We start from the raw sequence: 14,902 nt of genomic DNA, 5'->3' as shown, positions 1-14,902 counted from the left end.
TTATTAGCTATTTTATTCAGTACTATGTTTAGAAAATTACATTTGTTGACCGAGATAGCTAAGAAACACTGTTTATACATGCATTAGGTTAGTTGGGAAATGATCTAACAAGATTTTTAATTTTGGGGCTGTTTGCCAGTCACATATAATTTTTTCCAGGGTCTTTTCCTTTGGACTACTGAGGTCTTCAGTCACCCAGATTTCTCAAGTCACCGGGAATCCCATCAAAACCTGTCACAAAAGTCACCAACCAAATAAAAGGTGCCAGTTGTTGCTTTTCCCTGTGGAGTGAACATGGGGACTTTCCTTATAACTGGATTGCTTGTTTATGTAGGAGATTTTAAGGATCTATTTTTATTTACATTGTATGTCATTCCGTTCACACCTGAAATTTTATTTTCAAAAAGTTACCCATGGATTTTCTTCCTTAGAGTACAATTTCTAAAATACAAAAATAACACCTGGTTATCTATTCGGCAGAGCTAAATTTTCAGTCATAATGTTCATTAAAATATTTTGACTGGATGCTACTTCATTAAGCTGTATTCCATCTGGAATAGGATGTCAGATTTATAACTATCATTCCCGCTAACAGCTACTATAGTCACTCAGTTCAGCAGCCGAATTTTTTTTGTTTTTCGTACCAGACAGCTGAGAGGGCATCTCTACAGCAGGCCGCCGGTACACTCCGATGAAATAATGCTATGATGAAGCAGTCTGCTCGGGGAACTAATATAGTACAAAAATTCCCAGAAGCCCAACAGTGCACATTAATAATATTATGTGCAATCAGTTGTTAGGTTTTAATCAGCAACTTGCCTGATGAAGATTGAGCTTGAGGCTGTTCGTGCAATCACGTAAAAGTCTTGATTGTTGGAACCTTTTAAAGCTTGGTTAATAGTTTTTTTAAAGATGCCACAGTGTATTCCGTTATTTCTACATGTTACGTAAAGGATGTGTGAGATTGATGCTTTGATACTGTTTGTTTGCTGGAATTTAGAAGATTGAGGGGGGATCTTATAGAAACTTACAAAATTCTTAAGGGGTTGGACAGGCTAGATGCAGGAAGATTGTTCCTGATGTTGGGGAGGTCCAGAACAAGGGGTCACAGTTTAAGGATAAGGGGGAAGTCTTTTAGGACCGAGATGAGAACGTTTTTTTTCACACAGAGAGTGGTGAATCTGTGGAATTCTCTGCCACAGAAGGTAGTTGAGGCCAGTTCATTGGCTATATTTAAGAGGGAGTTAGATGTGGCCCTTGTGACTAAAGGGATCAGGGGGTATGGAGAGAAGGCAGGTACGGGATACTGAGTTGGATGATCAGCCATGATCATATTGAATGGCGGTGCAGGCTCGAAGGGCCGAATGGCCTACTCCTGCACCTATTTTCTATGTTTCTATGTTATGTTCTGTAAATGGAGAACACAAATTGCCCAGTTCAACATGTGAAACTTCACAATGGCACTGTAGAATTTTAAATTGGAAGGTGGTAAATATTTTGGTTTGAGATTATCCACAAAGACCTTAACCAAGAGTTCATGACTACAAAACTCAACAAAGGCTACGACAAAAGTTTTCTGAAAATATATAATTTTTATCTATATAATGGCATAAGTTTTGGAACTTATTTTAACCACCATAATAAATAAATATTACAATTGTGAGTATTCCATTTGGATGGAAATCTTTTTAAATTGCTCAATTTAATTTTATTTAATTACTTTACAGTCTAAAAAGATCAGCACCTTACAAAACAACTCCCATGAAATGATTCAGGATTTGTAAAAACATCCAGAAACTCCCACTATTCGCCATATGAATCGTTGGTGAAAGGTTGAGTAGGAAGCAACATTACTGTGCTGTGTATAAGAGTTGGGTTTGAAGACACTGAGGAATGAAGCTGTTCATAAGACATTCAGAGAGGAATACCTTTTCCTTGGGATCATTCAACATGGGAAAGGACTCAGGAATAATAGTGCACTACAGAGGAGAATCTAGAGGAAAAAGCATGGCATTTGCTGTTTATAGAAAGAAAACACTACCTATGGAAGTGGATAGGGAAGAAACTATCAAGACTTCAGACCAAGACAGAATGTATTTAGCATAAGATAAACACAAAAAGCTGGAGTAACTCAGTGGGACAGGCAGCATCTCTGGAGAGAAGGAATGGGGACGTTTCGGGTCGAGACCCTTCTTCAGACTGGTCGTATTAAGCATAATGGTTCAATAGAATATAAACACTCAAATACAGCCAGATGCCAGGAATGAATCATTTCACTTCAGTAAACTGTAGACGTTGTTAATGTTACCTGTGACATTCCAGGAAAGTAGCCACCTCTATAAGGTACAAAAAAAAACGAATTATCATTGTGTTAAAGTGAGAAGTGATTAGTAGATGAAAACCTATCATTGCTTCGGTGAAGGTTCATTGACAAAACATTTTCTGAATTTATGTAGAATTTTAAATTGGAAGGTGGTAAATATTTTGGTTTGAGATTATCCACAAAGACCTTAAACAAGAGTTCATGACTACAAAACTCGACAAAGGCTACGACAAAAGTTTTCTGAAAATATATCATTTTTATCTAAATAATGGCATAAGTTTTGAAAACCTATCACTGCTTCAGTGAAGGTTCATTGACAAAACATTTTCTGAATTTCGTTTTGTCAAAACAAAAGAGTTTTGGCTGTTTATTTTTCAACTGAATTCTTTATTATTAGATATGGGGCATACAGGTTGAAATTTTATATTGACAATTTTGTTAAGATGCAGGAATAATACAATACACTTAAACATTATAATTGTTGTTGAAAAAAGATGGCAATACATTTTGCCTATATCTGGCTAAAACTTTCATATCAGTGGTTTGGATCCCAAATCTGAGGGATGTGAGACTGGGGTCACGGTACCTGAGATGGCATGGAGGTATATGATATTAGAGTGGGTGTAAGTGAGAACAAGGTTTAGATGTTAGGTTGGGAGCTGGGGCTTTGTGAACTTTGAGATTGGGAGTGAAGTTTCAGGAGGCTGGGATTCATAAACAGGATTATGGTTAGGGGTTAGTGTAATTGGGGGTTAGGGTTGGGGGATTGATAGGTCAGTGTGTTGGTGAGGGTACTTTTCTATCATAAGCTAGGATGGATTGGAGGCCAAAGAAGTACTGATAAAAAAATGAAATTACAAGTACACCAAGTCCAGAGCTTGCAACAAATATTCCATCGGGCCTTCTGATGATGGAAGAGAACCATCACCAGTCTTGCATTGAAACTATGGTTATCGGTGGGGGGAGTGAGGTGGGAGGTAAACTGAGATGAGGACCATGATCCAGGCATATGCACTCCCTGTTGGGAACAAAGAGTGCAGGGTGAAGACTGTTGAGCGCAACCACAGCTAAATCTAGAAATGAGAAGGCAACCTGGTGAAGCTACAACATTGGACTACATGGAACCCAATGAGTATTTAGCTGCTAAGCTTGACACCATCTAGGATAACTCAACCAAGTGGATTAGTACCTCTGTCCACCATCCAAAATATTATAGCCCTCCATTGAGCTTTTGTGGATGCTACTGTATGTGTACCATCTACAAAGTGGATTGCAGTTACCCACCTAGGAAGTCCAATAGCATCTCTCAAACCACTAGCCTCTACCAACAAAATGAACAAGGGGTTCAGGCACATGGAGATGCCATAAGACATACACCGTCCTGACCTGGAAATATATTGTTGTTCCCCCATTGTAGCGGGGCCTAAAATCTGGAGCTATCTACCCAAGAGCATTGCTGAGGATTTCACCAAAAGGATTGGTTTTATTTCTTCTGCAAACCTCCTTGATTTCGCACCTATAGGTTTCCCATTGGTTGTTAACTGATGGTTATAAACTAATTTATGAAGTTGAATTTCAATAAATTAGCCAATAATTCTGATTTCTGGCAGGCACAAACATGGTGCAAATGTTTAGATTACTTCCACAATGTTTCCACAATTACTTGGGACTATAGCAGTTAACTTGCATGAATGGGTGTCTTTGGAAATGGATACAAACTCCATACAAACTGCACCCGCAGTCAGGATCGAACCTGGGTCTCTGGCATTTGTAAGGCAGTAACTCTCCCACTGAGCCACACAATTTTGTTTCCCTGTAAGCAATTTTTATGAGAAGAAAAGGAGGCATTCAAGTGGATGCACTAACAGCGACCATAGACTTTGAAAGATTGTATTTGGAAGGATCGGACATTGATTTTTTTGTTTCGGCGTCCAAGGTTGAAAACAAGCCCATGCTGATGGAAAGAAAAATCTATTTTTGACAGCCAGTCATGTAAAATGAATTTGCTGTCTAATTCATGTGGGAATGGTTCCCTGTGACCAGGTTAGTAATCTCACTCAGGATGACAGTTGTAGGAAATCAGACGATGATGTTTCTGGGGCAGAGGTGGAACATTGTGCCTGTATATCTAATCTGCAAATATGTGATATGAAATTTAAGATGCAAATGTCCCAGATCTTAAGTCCAGTATTTAGACAAGTTCAAAATGCAGAAAGCTAAATATGTTCAAAATTTTGAAAGTCAGATATTTTAATGTGGATTTATACAAGAGTGGTAAATGCAAACAAAAGCTATTGAACTGTACAGTAGCATCATTTTCTCATCCATTTCTCCATCGGAAGTTCTGCCTTCAATCTTGTCAACATGAAAGTAATCCCCGAACTGTGTCCAATCTCCCTCTTTCTGAAGCGACTACGGTTAGAATTTGAGACGAACGATTATTTTTTTGCAAGTACCTATGTTTTCAAAGTTGTTGCTACATTTTCAGTAAATTTTTAGTGATTTAAAAACTATTGGATCTTCAAATGACTACCTGATTCAGTTAAAAACTGAAAATATCAGAAACCCTCGTCACGTCAGGCAGCATCTCTGGAGAGAGAATCAGCTTCAAGATTTATGGTCAAAAAACCCTCGTCAGAAATGTCCCGATCTGATTCCTCAAGAATGGGCATTTTTGCAAGACAAGGTGCTGCTTGGCCCTGGGAGATGCTTGGTGGAAGCAGTTCATCAAGTTTAATTCTCATCTTCTGTTAAAGTACCAAAATACAATACTTTAGAACACCTATTGAAGGTACTCTTCAAACCTGCCAAGAATTTTCAGTTGATTAAAAAGTGAAATTATTTGAAGGGAGTGGGCACATTTTCTTTCTGTGAGTTGCCTGTGAGTTTCTTCAGACTGAAGAAAGGTCTTGACCCAAAAAGTCACCTATTCCTCGTCTCCAGAGATGCTGCCTGACTCGCTGAATTAATCCAGATTTTTGTCATAAATCTTCAGCTTGTTTTTTTAATCAACTCTGATTTTATATTTGATTGAAATCAAACTCAGATCATTCCTGCTGAATACCATATTTATATTAACTCATCAATTTGGAAACTGCATTAAAAGTGGTACTCTATAAAATATATGATTTCAGTTTTAGTGGTGTTTTAGTTATGAGAAACACTTGTACAGGATATCCTAGATAAACATGATTAACTGTTTACAATGGATTATTGCCTACAGCTACTAGACAGACACAACAATTGGGAAGCAATGTAGTACCATTCGAAATTAAGGTGACACATCTGTTAGCTTTGCTAATTGCTCATTTGTCTGCTGTTGTCATTTCATAATAATGTCTCTGCTTTCTCTTGAGATTTGCTTGTGCTCACACTGATTAAATGCCAAGAACGAAGATATGGAATAAGGTTCTTCTGCTTAATACATGTTTATGCCTGAAAGCAAAGTATATTCCCAGTATAATTTACGTATGGAAAGTAAATAAATATAAGTGTAATTTTTCTATTTAATATGCATTGACCTGTATAACTTTTGGACTCACAAAAGAGAAATTAACACACATCCCCATCTTTTGATTTCAGCAACAGAATCTGAAATATATTAACATAAAAGAAATGTACCAGAATCAATGGAAGCAGGAATGTTAAGTAAAACAATATTGTTGATTAGTCTTACATTAAGGCAGATAATATTTAAGTGTTTTTTTAATAAGTTAAAACCATTCAGTATGGAACTAAATAAACAAGACCAAGAAAAGGTACACTCAAATAGATTAGCTAAAAGGGGATGGTATTAGCTATAATGAGAGGTTGAAAGAAATTGTATTGTTCTTGCTGAAGTTTCGGAGGCTGAAGGTTGACATGATAGAGTTAGATAAAAGTATAAGGATAGGTAGATAATGGCATTTAAGAAGTTTTTGGATAGTCACGTGGATATTCAGGGAATGGAAGAATATGGATCATGTGGAGGCAGAGGAGATTAGTTTAACCTGGCATCATGTTTGGCAAGGACATTGTGGGCCAAAGGGCCTGTTCCTGTGTAGTACTGTTCCATGTTCTATGTTTCACTGTTGGGGCAGGAGGTGTCTGATGGAGTGGGTGGATAGGTAGCTTGTGAAATGGTAGCTACCTTCCATTATGTAGGCTGCCCTCCCGATGCTTGGACTCGAGGTTCTCAATTCCATTGCAAATGCTCCCTTTCTACTTTGAGTGATCATCAGTCCGAGGATGTCTCACTGTTTCAAGGAGGCCAAGAGAACATCCTTGGAACCTGCAAGGAACTGAGAGACAAAAAAAGATATCAGTGATACTCATGAACATTTTTGATTAGGAAACCCATCTGACTTTTTCCCGGGGTAGAAATGTCAAAGGCTATAGAGTATAGATTTAAGGTGAGAGGACCTTAGATTTAAAGTGTAGAGGAGACATGCAATGGGCAGGTTTTTTCAGAGAGAGTGGTGGGTGGCTTGGTTTAATTGTATTAATTGGCTTGGTATAATTGTAAATTGTCCCTAGTATGTGTAGGTTAGTGTTAGTGTGCGAGGATTGTTGGTCGGCATGGACTCGGTGGGCCAAAGGGCCTGTTTTCGCGCTGTATCTCTAAACTAAACTGAACTAAACTAAACTAATAAGTTTATCATCAATTTTATATTTTAGTGAAATAAATTTACGTAAGTTAAAAAATGAAATCGCTCTGATACTTTGCAGCCACCAGCTTTCATGGGTGTGCTGAGGGGTGGGATTTTCACTTTGCCTTAACTGAGATCTTCTCGCTGAGAGCTCAGGGATGAGTTTTTTTTGTTTTTTTTAGAGATACAGCGCGAAAACAGGCCCTTCGGCCCACCGAGTCCGCACCGCCCAGCGATCCCTGCACATTAACATTATCCTACACACACTAGGGACAATTTATACATTTACCCAGTCAATTATCCTACATACCTGTACATCTTTGGAGTGTGGGAGGAAACCGAATATCTCGGAGAAAACCTACGCAGGTCACGGGGAGAACGTACAAACTCTGTACAGACGGCGCCCGTAGTCAGGATCGAACCTGAGTCTCCGGCGCTGCATTCGCTGTAAGGCAGCAACTCTACCGCTGCGCCACTGTGCCGCCCTTCATGAGGAGAGCTGTCAGGGTGCACCATCTGCAACTGGACAAGTTAAGTGCCAGGGAACTGCTGAAGGCAACTTGGCAAGGGATCCACCCCTGTTCAAACCAGCCCATGGATTAACAAGGTAAGAACGTTTATAGCATCAATGATTAAAATAAGTATTGGATGCAGAGACCGAAAAATCTATATTTCGTATGAAGAAGTAAATAAATTAAAATTGATTTTAATTTAAAATTGCTACTCGAGAATGCAAAGTGTAGTTCATTCATTATTAATTTCAATTGATATAATAATACTTAAGCATCCGGTGAGTAAGTAGTCTGTTCAAGGATGCCAAGCATGTCCAAACTTTAAGGAACTTGTTGGAAGCTCTCCTGTCACATTGACTTTGAAAGTACTTCAAAATACTTGGAAGGTGGGAACATACTGTTGGAAATAGGAGTTGGATTAGATTGCACGGTCCCTTGAGCCTACTCTCTGTTCATGAAGGTTGCAGCTGATCTTTCGGCCCAAATCCCCATGGGTTTGGTTCCCTTCAGTGTCGAAAAATCTATAGCTGTCAGCCTTGAATATAATCCAGATCTCAGCAGCACAGCCGTCTGAGGGAGGAATGCAATGATTTAAACCCTCTGCAGGAAGAACTTTCTCCACATCTCATTTCGATTTCCATACTAATCAGGTAAAGAAAACAATCTCCTGCATCTACCCTATCAATCCGTCTCAAATCTTGTTTGCCTCAATAAGATAAACCCTCATTTTATGGACCAATGTTTACCTTCTTCTTCTTCTTTTGTATATCAACTACAACAATCAAAAGTGGCAATTGGTGCTTCAGAGTACCGGAGTTGTCGCTTTGCTGCAAATTGTGCCAGTTCTGTAGAACTACCCAGGGTGTACGACAAGGACATAAAGCAGCTCCCACCCCAATTTTTACCTGTTCTCTGCACAGATGACGTCCCACTTATTCTCAAACCAGAGGTGCCGATGACTTCAACGAGAAATGCTCAGCAAGAATTGACCAGCATGGACCAACTAAACTTTCAAGAGAAAAAGGAACTATCTGTTACCGAAATTTTCTGTAATTGCATATGTTCGAATACTTCAGAATTCCCGTCGGTTTTCCTCTCAAAGGTTCCATTTCCCATCGTTGGTCATTTGCTGTGCTTGACGAATTAGAACATAACACCACGCAGCCCAGCTCATCAAATCCACACAGATTCATCACAAACTGGTCAAAAAGTCAGAGGGACATGTAAATCGAGTCAACTGATGGTGATTGAACAAGTAAGGACACCAAAACAGTAGCACTTCATATCCTGTTCTCAACAATCATTCCAGTGGACCTACATTCCACCAGCTCTTTGGGTATGGAGACTAAGTTTCACATAATATTCCAATTATGGGGAGTAAACCAAATAATAGTCCCAGTACATAGTGTAAACTTTCCATAAGACTCCAACTGACTTCTCTCCAAAGCTTTTGTCTAATCTCAGCTAGATCTTCTCACTTCTCTCCAAAGATTTGTATGATCTCAGCTAGATCTTCTCACTTCTCTCCAAAGCTTTCTTTAATCTCAGCTAGATCTTCTCACTTCTCTCCAAAGCTTTGTCTAATCTCAGCTAGATCTTCTCTCCAAAGCTTTGTATAATCTCAGCTAGATCCTCTCACTTCTCTCCAAAGCTTTGTCTAATCTCAGCTAGATCTTCTCACTTCTCGCCAAAGCTTTGTCTAATTTCAGCTAGATCTTCTCACTTCTCTCCAAAGCCTTGTATAATCTCAGCTAGATCTTCTCACTTCTGTGCTCCAATGTCATCATCGCAATAAAAGGTCAACCTACCATTGGCCTCCTAATTACTTGGTGTACCTTTTGTTGACTTCCTTTGTCTAATGAACCAACATTAACCTTCCCGTACTCCATATTCAAGGTTGACAACCATAGATTTTAAGATACTGGGAAACTATATTCTAATTCTATTTTGGGAAACCATATTCTAATTTTCCATTCTTCATCGGCAATGCATAATCTCTCATTTCCTCTCTATCTGCCATCATTTTGCAAATTACAACCAATCTTCGTACATTTATGAAGTTTTTTCCATCATCCTCCCGATACACTTTCTTTTCAAGCTTTGGTATTGTCGCCAAACCTAGATACCTTACACTTTTAGATACCTGACAAGCTCAGTGTCACCACTATAGTACATCATCAATGACACTTGTCCAGTGATAACATTTCAAAGTATCCGATTTGTCCACCAAGTCAGTAATATAAATTAAGAGTGACTGAGGGTCTGGGATTATATAAGAAAATAACTGCAGATGCTGGCACAAATCGAAGGTATTTATTCACAAAAATGCTGGAGTAACTCAGCAGGTCAGGCAGCATCTCAGGAGAGACGGAATGGGCGACGTTTCGGGCTGATGTCAGGGGGGCTGGGATTAGTTCATGTTTCATCCCACGAGCAACACTGCAAACAGGCCTTAATTGCGTATCAATAGCCCTTGGCCACTGACTAAATCGAGCAGCAAAATGCCCAGATCATTTGTGGTTTTAGTTCATGGAAGGCAAGTCTGAGGTGGGGGTTAGCGAGGTGGCTGCAGGTTAGTGGATTGGGTGCACTCTCACATCCTGTCAATGCTGGGAGGCTATTTAACTTTTTAAAAATTCTCTGACATTTATAAACTTTTAAAATGGCAGTAAATTAAAAAATTTAAATCAGTCATGAATAATGAAAGAAAATTAAAATAATGTACAATAAAGAATGTATCTTATTTTTCTCCAGATTGCAAACATCCATTCCAATGCATGATGCCTCCATCCGTATGCCAGGTTTGGCTGGCGTAAGCATAATGCTGGCAGACAAGGCTGTGCCTCTGGTCTCCACATTTAGCGCAGTAACAAAGCAGAATGACCCGAACTTATAGGGGATTTTGTAAGTCCAGGACATGCGTACCTTGAAGAAGCTGAGAGCCAGCAGTTCCTTTCAGAATTGTTGGCCACAGATTTTCAGACTTGGCTGTATGTCCTCAAGTGTGCAGCAAACTGTACACGTCAAGACTCCGAATAACTCCCTTCTTAGGCTGCCCGAGAACAGATGGCTGTGGAGGCCACTTCAATGGATATTTATAAGGCGGAGATTGACAGATGTATGATTAGTAGGGTGTCAGGGGTTATGGGGAGAAGGCAGGAGAATGGGGTTGAGAGGGAAAGATAGATCAGCCATGATTGAATGGATTGAATGGCTTGATGGGCTGAATGGCCTTATTCTGCTCCTAGAACTTATGAACATATATTCGCTTCATCCAGTTGACTTTTTCCTTGTCTATGAATCTAAAATAGAGTTTGCCAATCCAAGTCTGTGGCCTGACCTCAGTGTCTGGCCTGTTTGATGTTGGAGGAGTACCATCTATGCTATGAGATGTAAAAAGACAAGGATTTTTTTGCCGGAAGGAAGCAGGTGAACCCTAAAGATTCCCCCAAATGGTAAACATAGAAAGATAGAAAATAGGTGCAGGAGTAGGCCATTCGGCCCTTCGAGCCAGCACTGCCATTCGAACACAATCATGGCTGATCATCCAGAGGTAGGGCAAGAATTTCTCTGTAATTTTGCAGGTAACACATTTGTGATCTGATTGATTGTTGCTCACTAAATAGTGGCTGTGTTTACTGACACAACAACTGTGACTTCAAATCAAAGTAATTTCTAGTAGATTTCTGTGGTAAATATATTAGAGAATGTAAATTCCTTGATTCTAAGGGAAAACTGAGAAGATGAGTGAACTGCGAAGTGGATGTTAGGAGGTTGCAGGGTGACTTGGACAGGGTTGAGTGAGTGGGCAGATGCATGGCAGATGCAGTATAATGTGGATAAATGTGAGATTATCCACTATGGCGGCAAAAATAAGGAGGCAGATTATTGTCTCAATGGTGTCAGATTCGGTAAAGGGGAAGTGCAACGAGACCTTGGTGTCCTTCTACACCAGTCACTGAGAGTAAGCGTGCAGGTACAGCAGGCAGTGAAGAAAGCTAATGGCATGTTGGCCTTCATAACGAGAGGATTTGAGTACAGGAGCAAAGAAGTCCTTCTGCAGTTGTATAGGGCCCTGGTGAGACCACATCTGGAGTATTGTGTGCAGTTTTGGTCTCCTAATTTGAGGAAGGATGTCCTTGCTATTGAGGCAGTGCAGCGTAGGTTCACGAGGTTAATCCCTGGGGTGGAGGGACTGTCATATGAAGAAAGATTGGAAAGACTAGGCTTGCATTCACTGGAGTTTAGAAAGATGAGAGGGGATCGGATAGAGATGTATAAAATTAAACATAGAAACATTGGACATAGGTGCAGGAGGAGGCCATTCAGCCCTTCGAGCCAGCACTGCCATTCCTCGTGATCATGGCTGATCATCCACAATCAGTAACCTGTGCCCAGCTTTTCCCCATATCCCTTGATTCCACTAACCCCCAAATTATAAAAGGAATAGACAGGCTATATGCAGGAAAAATGTTCCTAATGTTGGGGGAATTCAGAACCAGGGAACACAGACTAAGAATAAAGGGGAGGCCATTTAAAACTGAGGTGAGAAGTAACTTTTTTACCCAGAGAGTTGTGAATTTGTGGGAATTCTCTGCCACAGAAGGCAGTGGAGGCCAATTCACTGGATGAATTTAAAAGAGAGTTAGATAGAGCTCTAGGGGCTAGTGGAATCAAGGGATATGGGGAGAAGACAGGCACGGGTTACTGATTGCAAATGATCAGCCATGATCACAATGAATGGCGGTGCTGGCTCGAAGGGCCAAATGGCCTCCTCCAGCACCTATTTTCTATGTTTCTATACTTTTCCAACATGAGGTGCGACACATTGAGAAACACAAAAAAATGCATCGCCTTAGTCTGTAATGTTGGAGGTTGAGGGGAGACCTAATAGAAGTGGATAAAAGGTATCAAGTCAAGTCAAGTCAAGTCAATTTTATTTGTATAGCACATTTAAAAACAACCCACGTTGACCAAAGTGCTGTACATCTGATTAGGTTCCAATGGGAAAAAAAAAAGAAGGCAGTGGAGGCAAATACTCTTTCAAGAGAGAGCTGGATAGAGCTCTTAAAGATAGCGGAGTCAGGGGGTATGGGGAGAAGGCAGGAACGGGGTACTGATTGTGAATGATCAGCCATGATCACATTGAATGGCGGTGCTGGCTCAAAGGTGCTACTTCTGCACCTATTGTTTATTGTCTATTGTCTATTGTCTATAAGACTGAGTCCTTTAACAAGAAGCATTTACTTACTGTTGAAATCGAGTGACTGCCTCGATTTGTGCTATTTCAGCGGGGGAGATCTGTCTTTAATTCAAAAATGTGAATCCAGTTCAGAAGTGTGACTGTTACAAACCAAACCAAACACACTGGGCTCTTGGTGAAGAGAACAGATGCTGTTTTGAAATGGGATTGGCTTTGAGTTCTTCATCCTAAAACTGTTGTGAATCTGTTTGGCATCAGATACTATTCAAACCTTGCTTGCAGCAATTCAGAATTGTTAATCATGGCAATTAAGTTGTTAATTTCTGCAATGATAACTCATTAAGCTATATGATTTACTTACACTGGGCAGAAAATTACTATACCAAGCTATAAATATTATTATTTCCAACTCTCAGAAGTGAATAAGCACAATTGCCACTAAAAGAGCTTTAATATTTACACATAGGCTGACTCTCCATTCCTCTCTCAAATATTGTACCGAAGACTTGTGAAACTTTGTGCTCTGTGAAAACAGCAACAAGTACCAGCGAGAAATAACAGCTTTACAGGAACATCTAGTAACAAATATCAGCTCGTTAACAAATATTTGTAAAGCTTGCAACACTGTACTGATCTCAATGAAATGACAGAAAGTTGTTGAAAGAATAAATATCAAGATTGACAATTGGATTAACTCCAGGACTCTCTCCAAATGGAGTGAACTGTTGTGGAAGAAGAGGACTTCCTTTTGATGTATATCTGGGGAAATAAATGTAAGTCACAATGTGCCTTACAGCGAATGCAGCGTCAGAGACCCGTGTTTGATCCCGGCTACAGGTGCTGTCTGTACGGAGTTTGTACGTTCTCCCCGTGACCTGCGTGGGTTTTCTCCGAGATCTTCTGTTTCCTCCCACACTCCAAAGACGTACAGGTATGTAGGTTAAATGGCTGGGCAAATGTAAATATTGTCCCTAGTGGGTATAGGATGGTGTCAATGTGTCGGGATCGCTGGTCGGCGCGGACCCGGTGGGCCGAAAGGGCCTGTTTCCGCGCTGTATATCTAAACTAAATGTGGTAACAAAGGCTATATTAGGGTATAGGTCAGTTACAGATATGGATTGAGAAGTGGCATTTAAGTTTAATCTGGGCAAGTGTGCGGTGTTGCATTTTGGGAGGTCAAATGTACTGGAAAACATGCTTGGATAGGGTGGATGTGGGAGAGTCTTGGACTAGAGGTCATAGCCTCAGAATTAAAGGACGTTCTTTTAGGAAGGAGTGTTGAATCTGTGGAATTCTGTGCCACAGAAGGCTGTGGAGGCCAAGATATATTTAAGGCAGAGATAGATAGATTCTTGATTAGTACAGGTGTCAGAGGTTATGGGGAGAAGACAGGAGAATGGGGTGAGGAGGGAGAGATAGATCAGCCATGATTGAATGGTGGAGTAGACTTGATGGGCTTATCTTATGAAAAGAATACAGTTAATGGCAATAACCCTGAACAGCATTGATGTACAGAGGGGTCCAAGTCCATAGCACCCTGAAAGTAGCAACACCAATCTCTGTAATGATAATGAAGGCGTTTGGTATGCTTGCCTTCACTGGCCAGGGCATTATGAAAAGTCAAAAGTCATATTGTAGCTTTATATACTTTGGATAGATGGCATTTGGATTATTGTGTGTAGTACTGTTTGTCCCTTACAGAGAGGATGTGGAGGCTTTGGAGATAGTAGTATATCAAATTATGAGAGGCATAGATACGGTAGACAGTCAGAACCTTTTCCCATGGTGGGAATATAAAATTGAATCAAGAGAGAGAAAACGGGGAATTATAGACCAGTTAGCCTGACATCGGTGGTGGGGAAGATGCTGGAGTCAATTATTAAAGAGGTAATATCGGTGCACTTGGATAGCAGTGAAAGGATTGGTCCAAGTCAGCATGGATTTATGAAGAGCATATCCTGCTTGACTAATCTTCTCACACGGGAGGTCGGTGAGCAAAATTAGAGCACATGGTATTGGGGGTAGGGTATTGATATGGATAGAGAATTGGTTGGCAGACTGGAAGCAGAGAGTAGGAATAAACAGGTCCTTTTCAGAATGGCAAACAGTGGCGAGTGGAGTGCCGCAAAGCTCGGTGTTGGGGCCGCAACTATGTACAATATATATTAATGATTTGGATGATGGAATTAGAAGTAACACTAGCAGGTTTACAGATGACACAAAGCTAGGTGGCAGT

Source organism: Rhinoraja longicauda, chromosome 3 (genome assembly GCF_053455715.1).
Source record: "Rhinoraja longicauda isolate Sanriku21f chromosome 3, sRhiLon1.1, whole genome shotgun sequence".
NCBI lineage: Eukaryota > Metazoa > Chordata > Chondrichthyes > Rajiformes > Arhynchobatidae > Rhinoraja > Rhinoraja longicauda.
This window is presented reverse-complemented; position numbering follows the sequence as displayed.